This window comes from Cibotium barometz, chromosome 25 (assembly GCF_041138505.1).
Source record: "Cibotium barometz isolate CiBa-2024 chromosome 25, ASM4113850v1, whole genome shotgun sequence".
In the NCBI taxonomy this organism is placed as follows: domain Eukaryota; kingdom Viridiplantae; phylum Streptophyta; class Polypodiopsida; order Cyatheales; family Cibotiaceae; genus Cibotium; species Cibotium barometz.
In genome coordinates, this window is record NC_141070.1 from 35,531,725 (window position 1) to 35,544,589 (window position 12,865).

Below are 12,865 nucleotides of genomic sequence, written 5' to 3' on the forward strand. Positions count from 1 at the left end.
CATATGCCCTTGCTCTCCCTTTTGCAAGAGTATAGCACCCACTGAATGTGATAAGACACTTGGGTTCACATAAAAATCCTCCCCCCACCTAGAAGGCTGCATAATTTCCATCGAACATTTTTAAGTAATTCTCCCTTTCAGTACCTGCTATGGACTCATCAAGAAGAAGTTCATTCTGTTGGGGTGAAGACTAGTGAGGTCCACATCTCCTTTCTTGAACATGGTTGAAGAAGCTTCCCCTTCCAAGGCTCCATTGTCTTTAGCATCCCCTCGATCCCTTCCCAGGGAAAGACCAAATGCAACTCCCTCCATTGTCTTCAGCATCCCCTCGATCCCTTCCATTGTCTTCAGCATCCCCTTGATCCCTTCCATTGTCTTCAGCATCCCCTTGATCCCTTCCATTGTCTTCAACATCCCCTCGATCCCTTCCCAGGGAAAGACCAAATGCAACTCCCTCCATTCTCTTCAGCATCCCCTCGATCCCTTCCCAGGGAAAGACCAAATGCAACTCCCTCCATTCTCTTCAGCATCCCCTCAGGGAAAGACCAAATGCAACTCCCTCCACCTCCCCTTCTGAAATGGAATCCTTGGAGCTACCACTTGTCTCCTCTTCATCGGATGACTGTGACTCTGAACTTTCAAAAGTTGAAGGTTCACCTCTTACCACTTTTTTGCGCGACGACGACTCTTGATGTTGTAGTGGACCTTCTTATTCTCACCTTGTAGAATAAGATCACCTATCTCCCACTTTTGAATTGCATTCACTTGGCGAAGCCATGGCCTACCCAATATCAATGGGTAAGCCTTAGCAGCATCAGGCTTTGTAGGAATGACCTGGAAAGTTGTAGGCACAAAAATACCACATACATCCACTCCCACATTCCTGACAATTTCTAAGGTTTTCACCCTAGTATTATCAGCAAGTTTTATGCGATAGGGAGAGTTAGTAGAAGACAACTTTAAATCGGCATCTTTCATCGTTTTTTCACTCATGACATTGATTGACGCACCTCCATCAATGTATGCATTAGAAATTATTTGCCCCTCAATGATGACATCAATCATAGGCATATCATCTCCTACATCAATATCCACCTTTTGAGCCATAAGAGTCCCATTATTCCTCTTCTTCTTTTTCTTAGATTCCCTTGTGCTAGCCAGCTTACCCCATTATTTTCTAAGCTTTGGAGAGAGTGCCAAAATCTGTCCAAATGTGATTTGTGCCATTTTCTCCTTAAGATCTGTTAACAAAACTAATATATCGTCAGATTATCCAATTTTTCTCCTAGACAACTTCTTCTTCTTATTTTTCGGGCCTCTTCTTCAGATTTATCTTCTTGTTCTTCTTCTTCTTGGCTCCTAGTTTTACGACCCCTTTTGCCATTAATGGCATCAATGTTTCCTCTTCTTCTTTTGAGCATATTTCCTCTAAAAGTGCTAAACTTTTATCCTCTCTTTTCCTCAATTTTGGACACTCAGTGCAATAGTGCCCCTTCTCTTGACATTCATAGCATGTGACACTACTTCTATCCCTAGGTTTATCCTCAACTCATGGAACCCTAGGTGGCCTTGCATTGACTAAGTGTAACTTCAAATCAGCAAACTCTGCCATAAGTTATGCAATGTTATGATCCAAGGATGGAGCTTGTAGCTGAGATGTTAAGGCTATCTCTACTCGTGGTGGTGGGATCAGCACACTTGGAGAAGATTGGAATGTGGACTCAATATAAAGAGTGGTCTCCTTCTTCAAAGCAATACTACGAAAAGCCTCTTTAAAATTAGTGGGATCTTTACTAGGAACTTTTCCATGCGAGTGGGGATCCAAAGCCATGCAAGTGGGGATCCAAAGCCATGATAAACTTGGTCATCTTAAGGTGCTCCATTGCTAAAGAACTCTTTGAATCTCCCATAGAAGGTGAAAAAGAAGAAGCAACAACATGTAAAGCCGCTTATTGATATTTGATGAACAAAGCTTCATACCACCTCACTGAAAAGGCAAAAAGTGACTCCTTCCTTTTGTGAAAAATCTGATCCAATTGCAATAGTAAAGCATTTGGTGACTCCACTCTCCCAAATCTCTCCTTCATTGCTTTGGTCAACCTTTCCCAATCATTCTTGGACTCCTCTGGCAAAGCCTCGTGCCAAGTAAAGGACACACCCTTTAAGAAATCTGGAATTATTTCTGCCCTCTCCTTCATAGACCAACCCGTCAAGCGACATGCTCGGTTAAACTCTCAGAGATAACTCCCTAGGTCTTCTCTTTCCGATCCTTAGAACATCGGAATATTGAACATCTTGCACCAAAAGATAAGTAGCAACAAGGAAAATTTACTTATTTCAAAATAACTTTTCTTTAATCATGCGGGACCTTAAGGTTTAAAAAAAATAATTCTAAGTAAAGCCTGCCCGCCGTCTCCACCAAAGATGTGACACAAAGTTGGGGTTTTGACTTCGCTCACTTCTTAGAATCAACACACACTTGTATGAAACCTCACAGACTCCTCACCTCCCTTTCTCTCCCTAGGTTAAGATAAAGATAAACACATCAAAGGTGAGATCATAATTCATGGAAGGAAAGATGAAAGGCTCAAGAGAAGCAAGAATTTCTGCCAGTCTTGCAGCTCCAAACAAGAGGGCAGTTCTTTATTGGAAGAAAATCTTTCGACTCAGGATTATGTGAACGGAAACATACGGGGAATGTTGGTAAGGTTCATCCGTTTGAATTGGTCGATTTAGACAGAACATCTTAAAGTAAAAGAATATAGCAATCACTTATAAGAGGATAAGATACATGGGATTTGCTTTTTGATAAGAGATTAAGAGGAATTAATCATTATTAAGAAGAAATAATGGCCAAAAGTCTATAAAAACAGAGATACACAGAGAATTGTAGTTTTGAATCCATATAGATTGTATAAAAGAAGATTACATAAGTACATAGAGCTTGAAGAGAGCTTCGTGCCTATGTAAAAACTTTTAAAAATGGGCAACTGAGCGAAATGTTATGAGCATTTTACTATAAAACTATAAAACTGCCAAAATTCGCCTAAAAATTTACCTAAAAGTTAGCAACTTTGGGAGAAATTCTGATCATCAATAAAGTAAAGGATTAAGAAATTAGTTACATGAGTGGAAAGAGCATATAAAGAGGTTCCTAGCCATATTATCAATTTTAGAAACCAATACCCGAGTGATGGACGACGGTTGAAATTTGGGTATTAGACCACAAAAACTGCACTTCCCTCTCTTTGCATGAAACCTCAATTTTCACATAGCCTCTTGCCTTTCGTCTCCTTCATGATTCAAGCTAGAGGGTAAGGGTTAACATTGCTCAGCGAGACAATCGTTAAGATTTACCTATGGTCCCCAAAGTCTTTTCACATGCTTATTACTGCTAAAACCATTGGTACCTCCAAAGGAGGGCGGCAATAAGGCAAGGGCTACCTTGAGAAGTCACAGGCCCACCAAGATAATAACTCCTTATCCCACATATCATGAATCATCAAAAAGAGGTCCAAAATTGGGTTAAGCATGAGGAGCTAATGCTAAATGAGACATTCACATGTAAAGAGAGTGTTTGAATAAGGGTTAAGAGAATGGCAATGACACAAAATGCTCAATTGAGGAGGCTTCATTCATTGATTTGAAAGGGAGAGGAGGGCTCCTTTTATCGGTGGGGAATCACCCTCTCTTCCATTGTTACAAATTACAACAAAAAAATCATCAACCCTTCAGTGACATAAGGGTAGATGTCACCAATCAATTATGTTATTGATTATTAAATTGAAGACTTTTTGACTTTGAAAGTGTGATGAGATAATAGCCGTCTAAGTGGCATGTAGGTGGAGATCCCACTTATACATGGCAGAATTCTCCTCTTCCATGTAGGCATTCTAGAAGAATCTTTCCCAATTATGCACCTACACACACTCCTCCACATGCCTTCCACACTCCCCAACTTGTAGCCTTATGGTGAATACTATATTAATAATACAATTAAAGTCCATGTGAGCATGAATGCCCACTTTTATTTTCCACATCACTAGCCTATCTACCATACCAAAGTATTTATCAAGCATGCTTGTGGCATTTACAATGTGTGCACCCTAAATCAAGTAAAACCATTATATTTGAAGATAGAATACTGTTATCAGGATAGCCGCCAAGCCGCCGCATCACCACGCCGTTATTCCATTGTGGGCACCGCAATCTTCTTGGACAAGCTTTCACCTTATTACCATTGAGAAACCATTAAAATATGTACAAAAAGGGGATTTGCAATTGGTCATCTGATAAATGAAAGAAGAATATAAGGCAAGGAGTCCTAATCTCCAAGAATTGTATAAAAGGGCAATGGAGTTAAAAGAAGCTTTTGAGTTTTGTAAATTTGTGCATGTTAACAGGAAGGATAATCAAAAGGCTGATGAATTGGCTACTAAAACTTTGGCTTCTTTCAAAGTAGCTACTCTTACATTAATGGATACAGGTTGCCTTAAGCTCCAAGATGTTCAACACTATTTAGATATAGGATACTTCCCTCCTGGATTGAATCCTCAATAGAAGCAATGGCTTACAAGGAAAGCTTATCCTTACAATTCTCGGGGATGCTCTTTACAAGCAAGGTAAGGATAAGATTCTTAGGAGGGTAGCCTAGAAGAATCTAAAAGGATTATGGAATTATGTCATGAATGTTCAGGTAATTTGCCTCAGCCAACACAACTCGGAGGATCCTTAGCACAGGTTATTATTGGCCTCGACTTAGCAGCAGTATAGCAGAGCAAGGATGTCATATGAGAGTGGTGCAGAAGCTGTGAAGTATGCCAGGCATATGGGCATATGGGCATAAGCAATTGGTTCCCGGACCCTTAAACCCTATCCCAGCATATGGTCCATTTAAAAGGTGGGGATTAGATTTTGTGGGCCCACTTCCTCGTTCCTCGCATGGGAAGTATTACATATTGGTGGCCATAGATTATGCAACAAGGTGAGCAGAAGCAAAGGCCATAGTCAATAATAAAGCAATGTGGCTGTGGCATCCTTTCTCAGGGAATACATATATGCCCGATTTGGGTGTCCATTAGAAATCCTTACGGATGGGGGGAGGTCTTTCAGGAATGACTTAATTGAAGCTTTGGTGCAGAAATTAAAAATAAAGCATGCTATGTTAACTCCCTATTATGCCCAATGTAATGGTTTAGTAGAAAAAACTAATGGACTGCTTTGTGGATCTTTGTCTAAGCTAGTGGATACTATGAAGAGAAAGTGGGATGTGCATTTGCCAGAGGTCCTATGGGCCTATAGGACAACTCACAAACTCTCTCTTGGTTTCACACCTTTTCAGTTAGTTTATGGAATGGAGGCTATTTTGCCAATAGAATTGGAAATCACAAGCCTTCGCACATCTTTTGCACGCTTGAATAATGAAGAAGAAACACATGCCCAATGCCTAGTACAACTGGAGACCTTGGATGAGAGGCGACTTCAGGCACTTCAAAATTTAGAGGCTGCACAACAACGGCGAACAACGGTGCAAGGCAAGGCATGACACTCTCACAAAGAAGAAGAAGAAGAAGAAGAAGAAGCCAGAACTCAAGCGAGGAAGCTTAGTCAGAAGGTATGATGGCTGTGTGGAGAAACGGTTAGATAAGAAGCTTCTACAACGCTTGGAAGGCCCCTTCAGGATAAAGCAAAAGTTCAAAAATAACACGTATCTTCTAGAGGATCTAAGTGGCCAGGAGGTTCTCGGATGTGCCAATGAGTACCAGCCAAAGATATTTTACCCTCGAGCACCATGGCCAGTAGACCCCCAAGACTGGAGGATCTGCTGGGGAGGGAAAGATGTGACATGAAAAATAGATATCTTTCATTTTCAATTTTGTATATATTTTGATGGTTTCTAAATGGTAATAAGGTGGAAGCTTGTCCAAGAATATTGCGGCACCCACAATGGAATAATGGCGTGGTGGTGCGGCGGCTTGGCGACTACCCTGATAACAGCATTCTATCTTCAAATATAATGGTTTTACTTGATTTAGGGTGCACACATTGTAAATGCCACAAGTATGCTTAATAAATACTTTGGTATGGTAGATAGGCAAGTGATGTGGAAAATAAAAGTGGGCCTTCATGCTCACATGGATTTTAATTGTATTATTAATATAGTATTCACCATAAAGCTACAAGTTGGGGAGTGTGGAAGGCATATGGAGGAGTGTATGTAGGTGCATAATTGGGAAAGATTCTTCTTGAATGCCTACATGGAAGAGGAGAATTCCGCCATGTGTAAGTGGGATCTCCACCTACATGCCACTTAGACTTGGCTATTATCTCATCACACTTTCAAAGTCAAAAAGTCTTCAATTTAATAATCAATAGAAGACTTAGCCTAAGAGGACAATTGATGGTGACATCTACCCTTATGTCACTGAAGGGTTGAAGATTTTTATGTTGTAATTTATAACAATGGAAGAGAGGGTGATTCTCCACCTATAAAACGAGCCCTCCTCTCCCTTTCAAATCAATGAATGAAGCCTTCTTAATTGAGCATTTTGTGTCATTGCCATTCTCTTATCTTCAAACCCTTATTCAAACACTCTCTTTACATGTGAATCTCTCATTTAGCATTAGCTAATCTAATTTGAATGTCTCATTTAGCATTAGCTCCTCATGCTTAACCTAATTTTGGACCTCTTGGTGATAAGTGGGATAACGAGTTATTATCTTGGTGGACCTGTGACTTCTCAAGGTAGCCCTTGAGAAGTCATGATGATTTGAATGTCTCATTTAGCATTAGCTTCTCATGCTTAACCTAATTGTGGACCTCTTTGATGATTCATGATAAGTGAGATAAGGAGTTATTAACTTGGTGGGCCTTTGACTTCTCAAGGTAGCCCTTGCCTTATTACCACCCTCCTTTGGAGGTACCAATGGTTTTAGCGGGGTAAAATGAGCATGTAGAAAGACTTTGGGGACCATAGGTAAATCTTTACGATTGTCCGCTGAGCAATGTTAGCCCTTACGCTATAGCTTGAATCATGAAGGAGATGAAAGGCAAGAGGCTATGTGAAAATTGAGGTTTCATGCAAAGAGGGAAGTGTAGTTTTTGTGGTCTAATACCCAAATTTCAACCGCCATCACTCGGGTATTGGTTTCTAAAATTGATCATATGGCTAGGAAGCTCTTTATATGCACTTTCCACTCATGTAACTAATTTCTTAATCCTTTACTTCATTGATGATCAGAATTTCTCCCAAAGTTGCCAACTTTTAGGCGAATTTTGGTGGCAGTTTTGTAGTCTTGTAGTAAAATGCTCATAACTTTTCGCTCGGTTGCCCATTTTTGAAAGTTTTTATATAGACGCGAAGCTCCCTTCAAGCTCTACATACCTATGTTACCCTGTTTTGTACAATCTATATGGATTTAAAACTGTAATTCTCTGTGTATCTATGTTTTTATAGACTTTTGGCCATTATTTCTTCTTAATAATGATTAATTCCTCTTAATCTCTTATTAAAAAGCAAATCCCGTGTATCTTATTCTCTTGTAAGTGATTGCTATATTCTTTTACTTTAAGATGTTCCGTCCAAATCGGCCAATTTGAACGGATGAACCTTACCAACATTCCCCGTATGTTTCCATTCCGTATGTTTCCATTCACATGATCCTCCTGAGTCGGAAGATTTTCTTCCAACAACAAAGAATTGCCCTCTTGTTTGGAGCTACAAGACTGGCAGAAATTCTTGCTTCTCTTGAGCCTTTTATCTTTCCTTCCATGAATTATGATCTCACCTTTGATGTGTTTATCTTTATCTTAACCTAGGGAGAGAAAGGGAGCTGAGGAGGCTATGAGGTTTCATACAAGTGTGTTTTGATTCTAAGAAGTGACAGAAGTCAAAACTCCAACTTTGTGTCACAGTACCACTGTGCCGCGTAGACAAGTCAAGGCTGTAAAGCATGAAGGAAAACTTCATCGTCCAAGAAAACTGATAGAAGGGATTCCACAGGTGCTGGAAAGACAAATCCGCTACCAAACAAAAGGCAAGAAGCTCGGGAAGGAGAAGAACTAGCAACCGTGGGCAGGATGTCCCTCAAGTATTTCAAATTTAAGGGCCAGATTGAAGAGGATCTAGATGCCCACATCTTCACCTTTGAAACCATGTTCCATGCAAAATAGAGCTCCATTAGCGTAAAAGACAGAGTATTTTTCTACAACGTTGGGTGGCAAAGTGTTATGAGACTGACAGGAAACACTATAAGAGGTAAGATTAGAAAAGATTATTTATATGTAAAAGATTTGCATATAAATAAGGTTCAAGGGATTTCAAATTGGAAATACCTAAAGCAATTGTTAATATGCATTAAGGTCAATGTAAAAGAGATGTAGATGGTTAATAAGGGAAGCCCAAAGGCCACAGAAGTAGGTGCCCCCTTCTAGGGGGAGTTGAGGAGACATTGGATAGTGAAAGGGCCATGCCTGACCATTGAAAGGTCAAGGGGCTAAAGTTGGAAGGTCATGCATCACCTAGGCCTATATAACCATGTGTTTAGGGTCTATTTAGGATATGGTTGGGTGGAGAATCAAAGTTCTAGTCTTACAAGTCCTCAAGCTATTGATGCAAGGAGCATTACATTGGTTATCAGAGCTAAGTTCTTTCTTTTCCATGTTTCCATTGAGCTACTCATTGCTAACTCTAATCTCTACTCGTTAATCTCTTCTCCTTAATCTCTTCTCTATTCATTTTCATAAGCTAATCCTTAATCTCTTCTCTATTCATTTCCATAATCCTCATATTTCTCAGATATTCTCCATACAAATACTTATTGCTTAATAGATTGGGCATACCTCTTGCCTAATTGATTGAGCATACTTCTTGCCTAATAAGTTGGGCATACTTTGGAGATTCTACATGAAGCAAGTGGATTACATGACAACCTTGAAGAATCATTGAAGCAAATATCAACAAGGAGGAATCAACGGAATTGTTTTTCACATCATTAGAGACAATTCATAATTACCCAACCAAGTAAGGTCATTGTGTTACATATTTTTTTTGCTTTATAAGAAACTTTCCATTGTGCTTATTGTTAGAGTAAATGGCTTCTCAAGAAGGTGGGAAGGATGAAAATGAGAAGGGGGAAAACCCAATGTCCTCTTTTCACATGGAAGAAGATATTACAAAAACAAATGAAATAGATATGCAAGATTTAGTTCTTCATGAGAATGAGGATATAGAGATGAAGGAAATGAACAAAGAAAATCTCTTATATAGAGAATAAACTTGAGAAAATGATGGTTCTTCTTAGCTCCTTAATGAGAGGGGAAGGATTGGGAGTAAAAGAAATATCTAAAAACAGCATTGATGAGGGAAGGGAAAAAACTCTAGAAAAAGGATTGAATGAACCATAGTTGAAGAGGGTCCCAAAACTAGGTCTTCAAAGATTTAAAGGCACCCACTTTTAGTGGAGAAAAGAAGGGGAGAAATAAAGATGCAGTCCCTATTTTTCTACAAAAATGGCAAGATTTGGATCTTTGTATAATGATAGAGAGAGAAAGAGAGAAAAAGAGAAAAAGAGAAAGAGAGAAAAAGAGAAAGAGAGAAAGAGAGAAAGAGATTGCACTCATGATGGCGTACCACATGCACTCAAGGGAGTACCACCATAGCCATAGAAGCATATGGAACTCCAAGAAGTATGATTTGATTAGTCAAAAGTGATTAATGCCCCTAGTTACAATATTCACTTATAGACTTGGCCACCTTTTCACACTCATTAATGTTGGGCCTCCTTACTTGCCCGGCCATATCCATGCCGTTGGGCTCCCTTTGAGTCTAATTCCAAGCCCCCTTCATTACAAACCATCCCCACCCAAAGGTTTCGTCCTCGAAACCATGTATGGAGCAATGTATGGGGGGCTGCTTTGATTTCTCTCATGAATGCGGAAGTACATTTGTTGCAACTCCAAAAGTGCCTCACACAAGAGAACTTCACATAGAGCTGTCCACTTATTTGATGTACATATGGACTGCCTCTTATGATGTCCATAAGCCCATAGAGTCTTATTTAGCTTTGATTGAGCAGTGTGGTGAAGTACACCAATGACCATGACTATCCATACAGTAAATTTGTAGCAATGACACCGTTCATAGCATCATCCCATTCCATGCATATCGCTATCCAAAGACACCATACAGCTGTACTCATTTCATGAAGACTCAAGCATAAGTTAATAGGTGACCCACACCAAGTCCCCATCAATAAGATTGACTTCCAGAAATGCTCGGTTCAAAAGAAAACCCATTTGCTTCAAGTGGCAATGCATAGTATCCACTTGGGTCATATGGAAACCCATCCACTTCAAGTGGCAATGCATGTTGTCCACCCGGATCATATGGAAATGAATCCCCATCAAGCATCTTTTCATGTATACCATGATCAAATGGGTATGAAACATCATAGTTGGAAGTGTCATGTGAGATCCTTGCCCTCTCTACGCATCGAGCTCTGGAGTGCTGGCAGCAGAAGTAGCATCCTCACGCTCAGGGCAGAGCTTCCCACTCGAGGCCTCGCCCTCGAATGTGTGGACAAGAGACTAATCCCTTGGTTCTTCCAAAACCAAACCCGAAAAAAACTTCCCTTGCCCACAAAGCAAAGGCGATTCCTCCAGGAAAATCTTCTAATGTAGTCAAGAGCCTTAACTATCCTTTGTATTCTGATCGAACCCGTGGCTCACATGGCCAAATCAAAGAAGGAACTTGCACTTGGAGACCAACGCTTTTTTCTCCATCAAAAGAGGCACAGCCATTGATTCTTTTCCATAGAACAAGAATTATCATGTGACTTACTTCAACTATCGTAACTTGAATAGAATTGAATTTTATTATAAGAATCCATTGATCCAGTCTAACCCCATCCAATCCCATGGGTTAGCCAACCGCCCAGCCAACCGCCCAACCATTGTATTGATAGGATCCATTATAAAAATTTGGTTATGTTTTGTCCCAGGTACTAGGGAAAAGAGTTCACAGGCCCCCTAGCTGGCTCTCATGAAAAAATTAATTAGATACACCACTTCCACACCCAATATAAAATTGCCTTTTTCTTAGATTCAGCTATTTCCAAAATAGCATTGCTATTTCCAAAATAGCATTGCTATTTCCAAAATAGCATTGCTATTTTCAAAATAGCATTGCAATAAAACCACAGTGTTTCCATTATAATCCTCAGTATTCCATTTCCAGGTCCAATTTCTAATTTTTCCACTTAGGTCCCCCCACGAGCTCCTTCCAAATTCAATTTCCAATCATTCCTTCCTCGTTGTACCTATGGCATCATCGGCAACCAAAACGCTCACCACCTATTCAATCCCGCTAGGCTCACCTAGTACTTCACTCAGGGGCCTTTTCAATAGTTCCTAGCCCATAGTACCCATGAATATAATCAAGTATTCCATTCATTCCTTCCTCAGCGTACCTATGGCATCATTGGCAACCAAAATGCTCACCACCTGGACACTCAGGGGCCTTTTCAATAGTTCCTAGCCCATAGTACCTAGGAGTATAATCTCATTAAATCTATATGGACTCTCCATTGAAGATCAGCTAGATCAACCAAAAAGATCCATTTAAAAGAGCCATGAACTCATCCATTGAAGACCAGCAAGGCCAATCAACCAGATCCATGCCCGTGTGTTTTAGAAAAAAAACTCCAAGGCATTTTCTTCTTAGACGCATGCGTGGGTATCCTGGGCAAAGCTTGACCCAGAGCCCAAGCACCATATGGTCAACACCATATGGTCTCCTTCGCAGGTGACCTAGCGCTTCACTCTCATAGGCTGCTTCCTTGGCCTCTCATCCACTGTACCAGAAGCTCACCATTTTAACTGAACTGAGGCTGGTCAAGACCTCGATCGACCTTGCCACACACGATACATCCTTCTTTGACTCTCCGTTAGCTGTTGTAACATTTTTCGCTTAGGTCCCCACGACATCATTCTATAAGATAGTCAAAATGCTTCCCCAGCATTCTTGACGTAAAACAATCTTGAAAAAAAATAGGTTTCATATGCAAATACAATTTCCAAACAAAATTCCTAACTTTCCATATCATTCCATCATTTCACATTATTTCTTACCATTTCTCATTACTTCACTTTATTCCCCATCGTTTCTTATCATCCCTTCTCTTTGAACATTATTCCACATCATTCAACATCAATTCACATCATCCCACATCATTTCCACATTCATTCACATCATCCCACATCATTTTCACATTCATTCACATCATCCCACATCATTTTCACATCAATCCACATCATTCAAAATCAATTCACATCATCCCACATCATTTCCACATCACTTCACATTATCCCACATCATTTTCACATTCATTCACATCATCCCACATCATTCCACATTCATTCACATCATCCCACATCAATCCACATCAATCAACATATCAATCCACATCAATCCACATCAATCAACATATCAATCCACATCAATCCACACATCTCACACATCAGTCCACATCATTCCACACATCCCACATCTTTCTACACATCACTCCGATTTCTACAAACAAGATGGTCTCTTTTCACTTTGAGCGAATCAGGTTTGATTGTCAACTTTCCTTGATCTAGTTATCCAAATTTTTATTCCACAATCAACGAGGTTAAAAGTACAATTACTCTACTTTTCACACTGACATAACTTCTAAGTCTCCTGGGTAAGACTATAAAAGATTATTTATATGTAAAAGATTTGTAGGGGATTTCAAATTAGAAATACCTAAAGCAATGGTTAATAGACATTAAGTTCAATGTAAAAGGGATGTAGATGGTTAATAAGGAAAGCCCAAAGGCCAC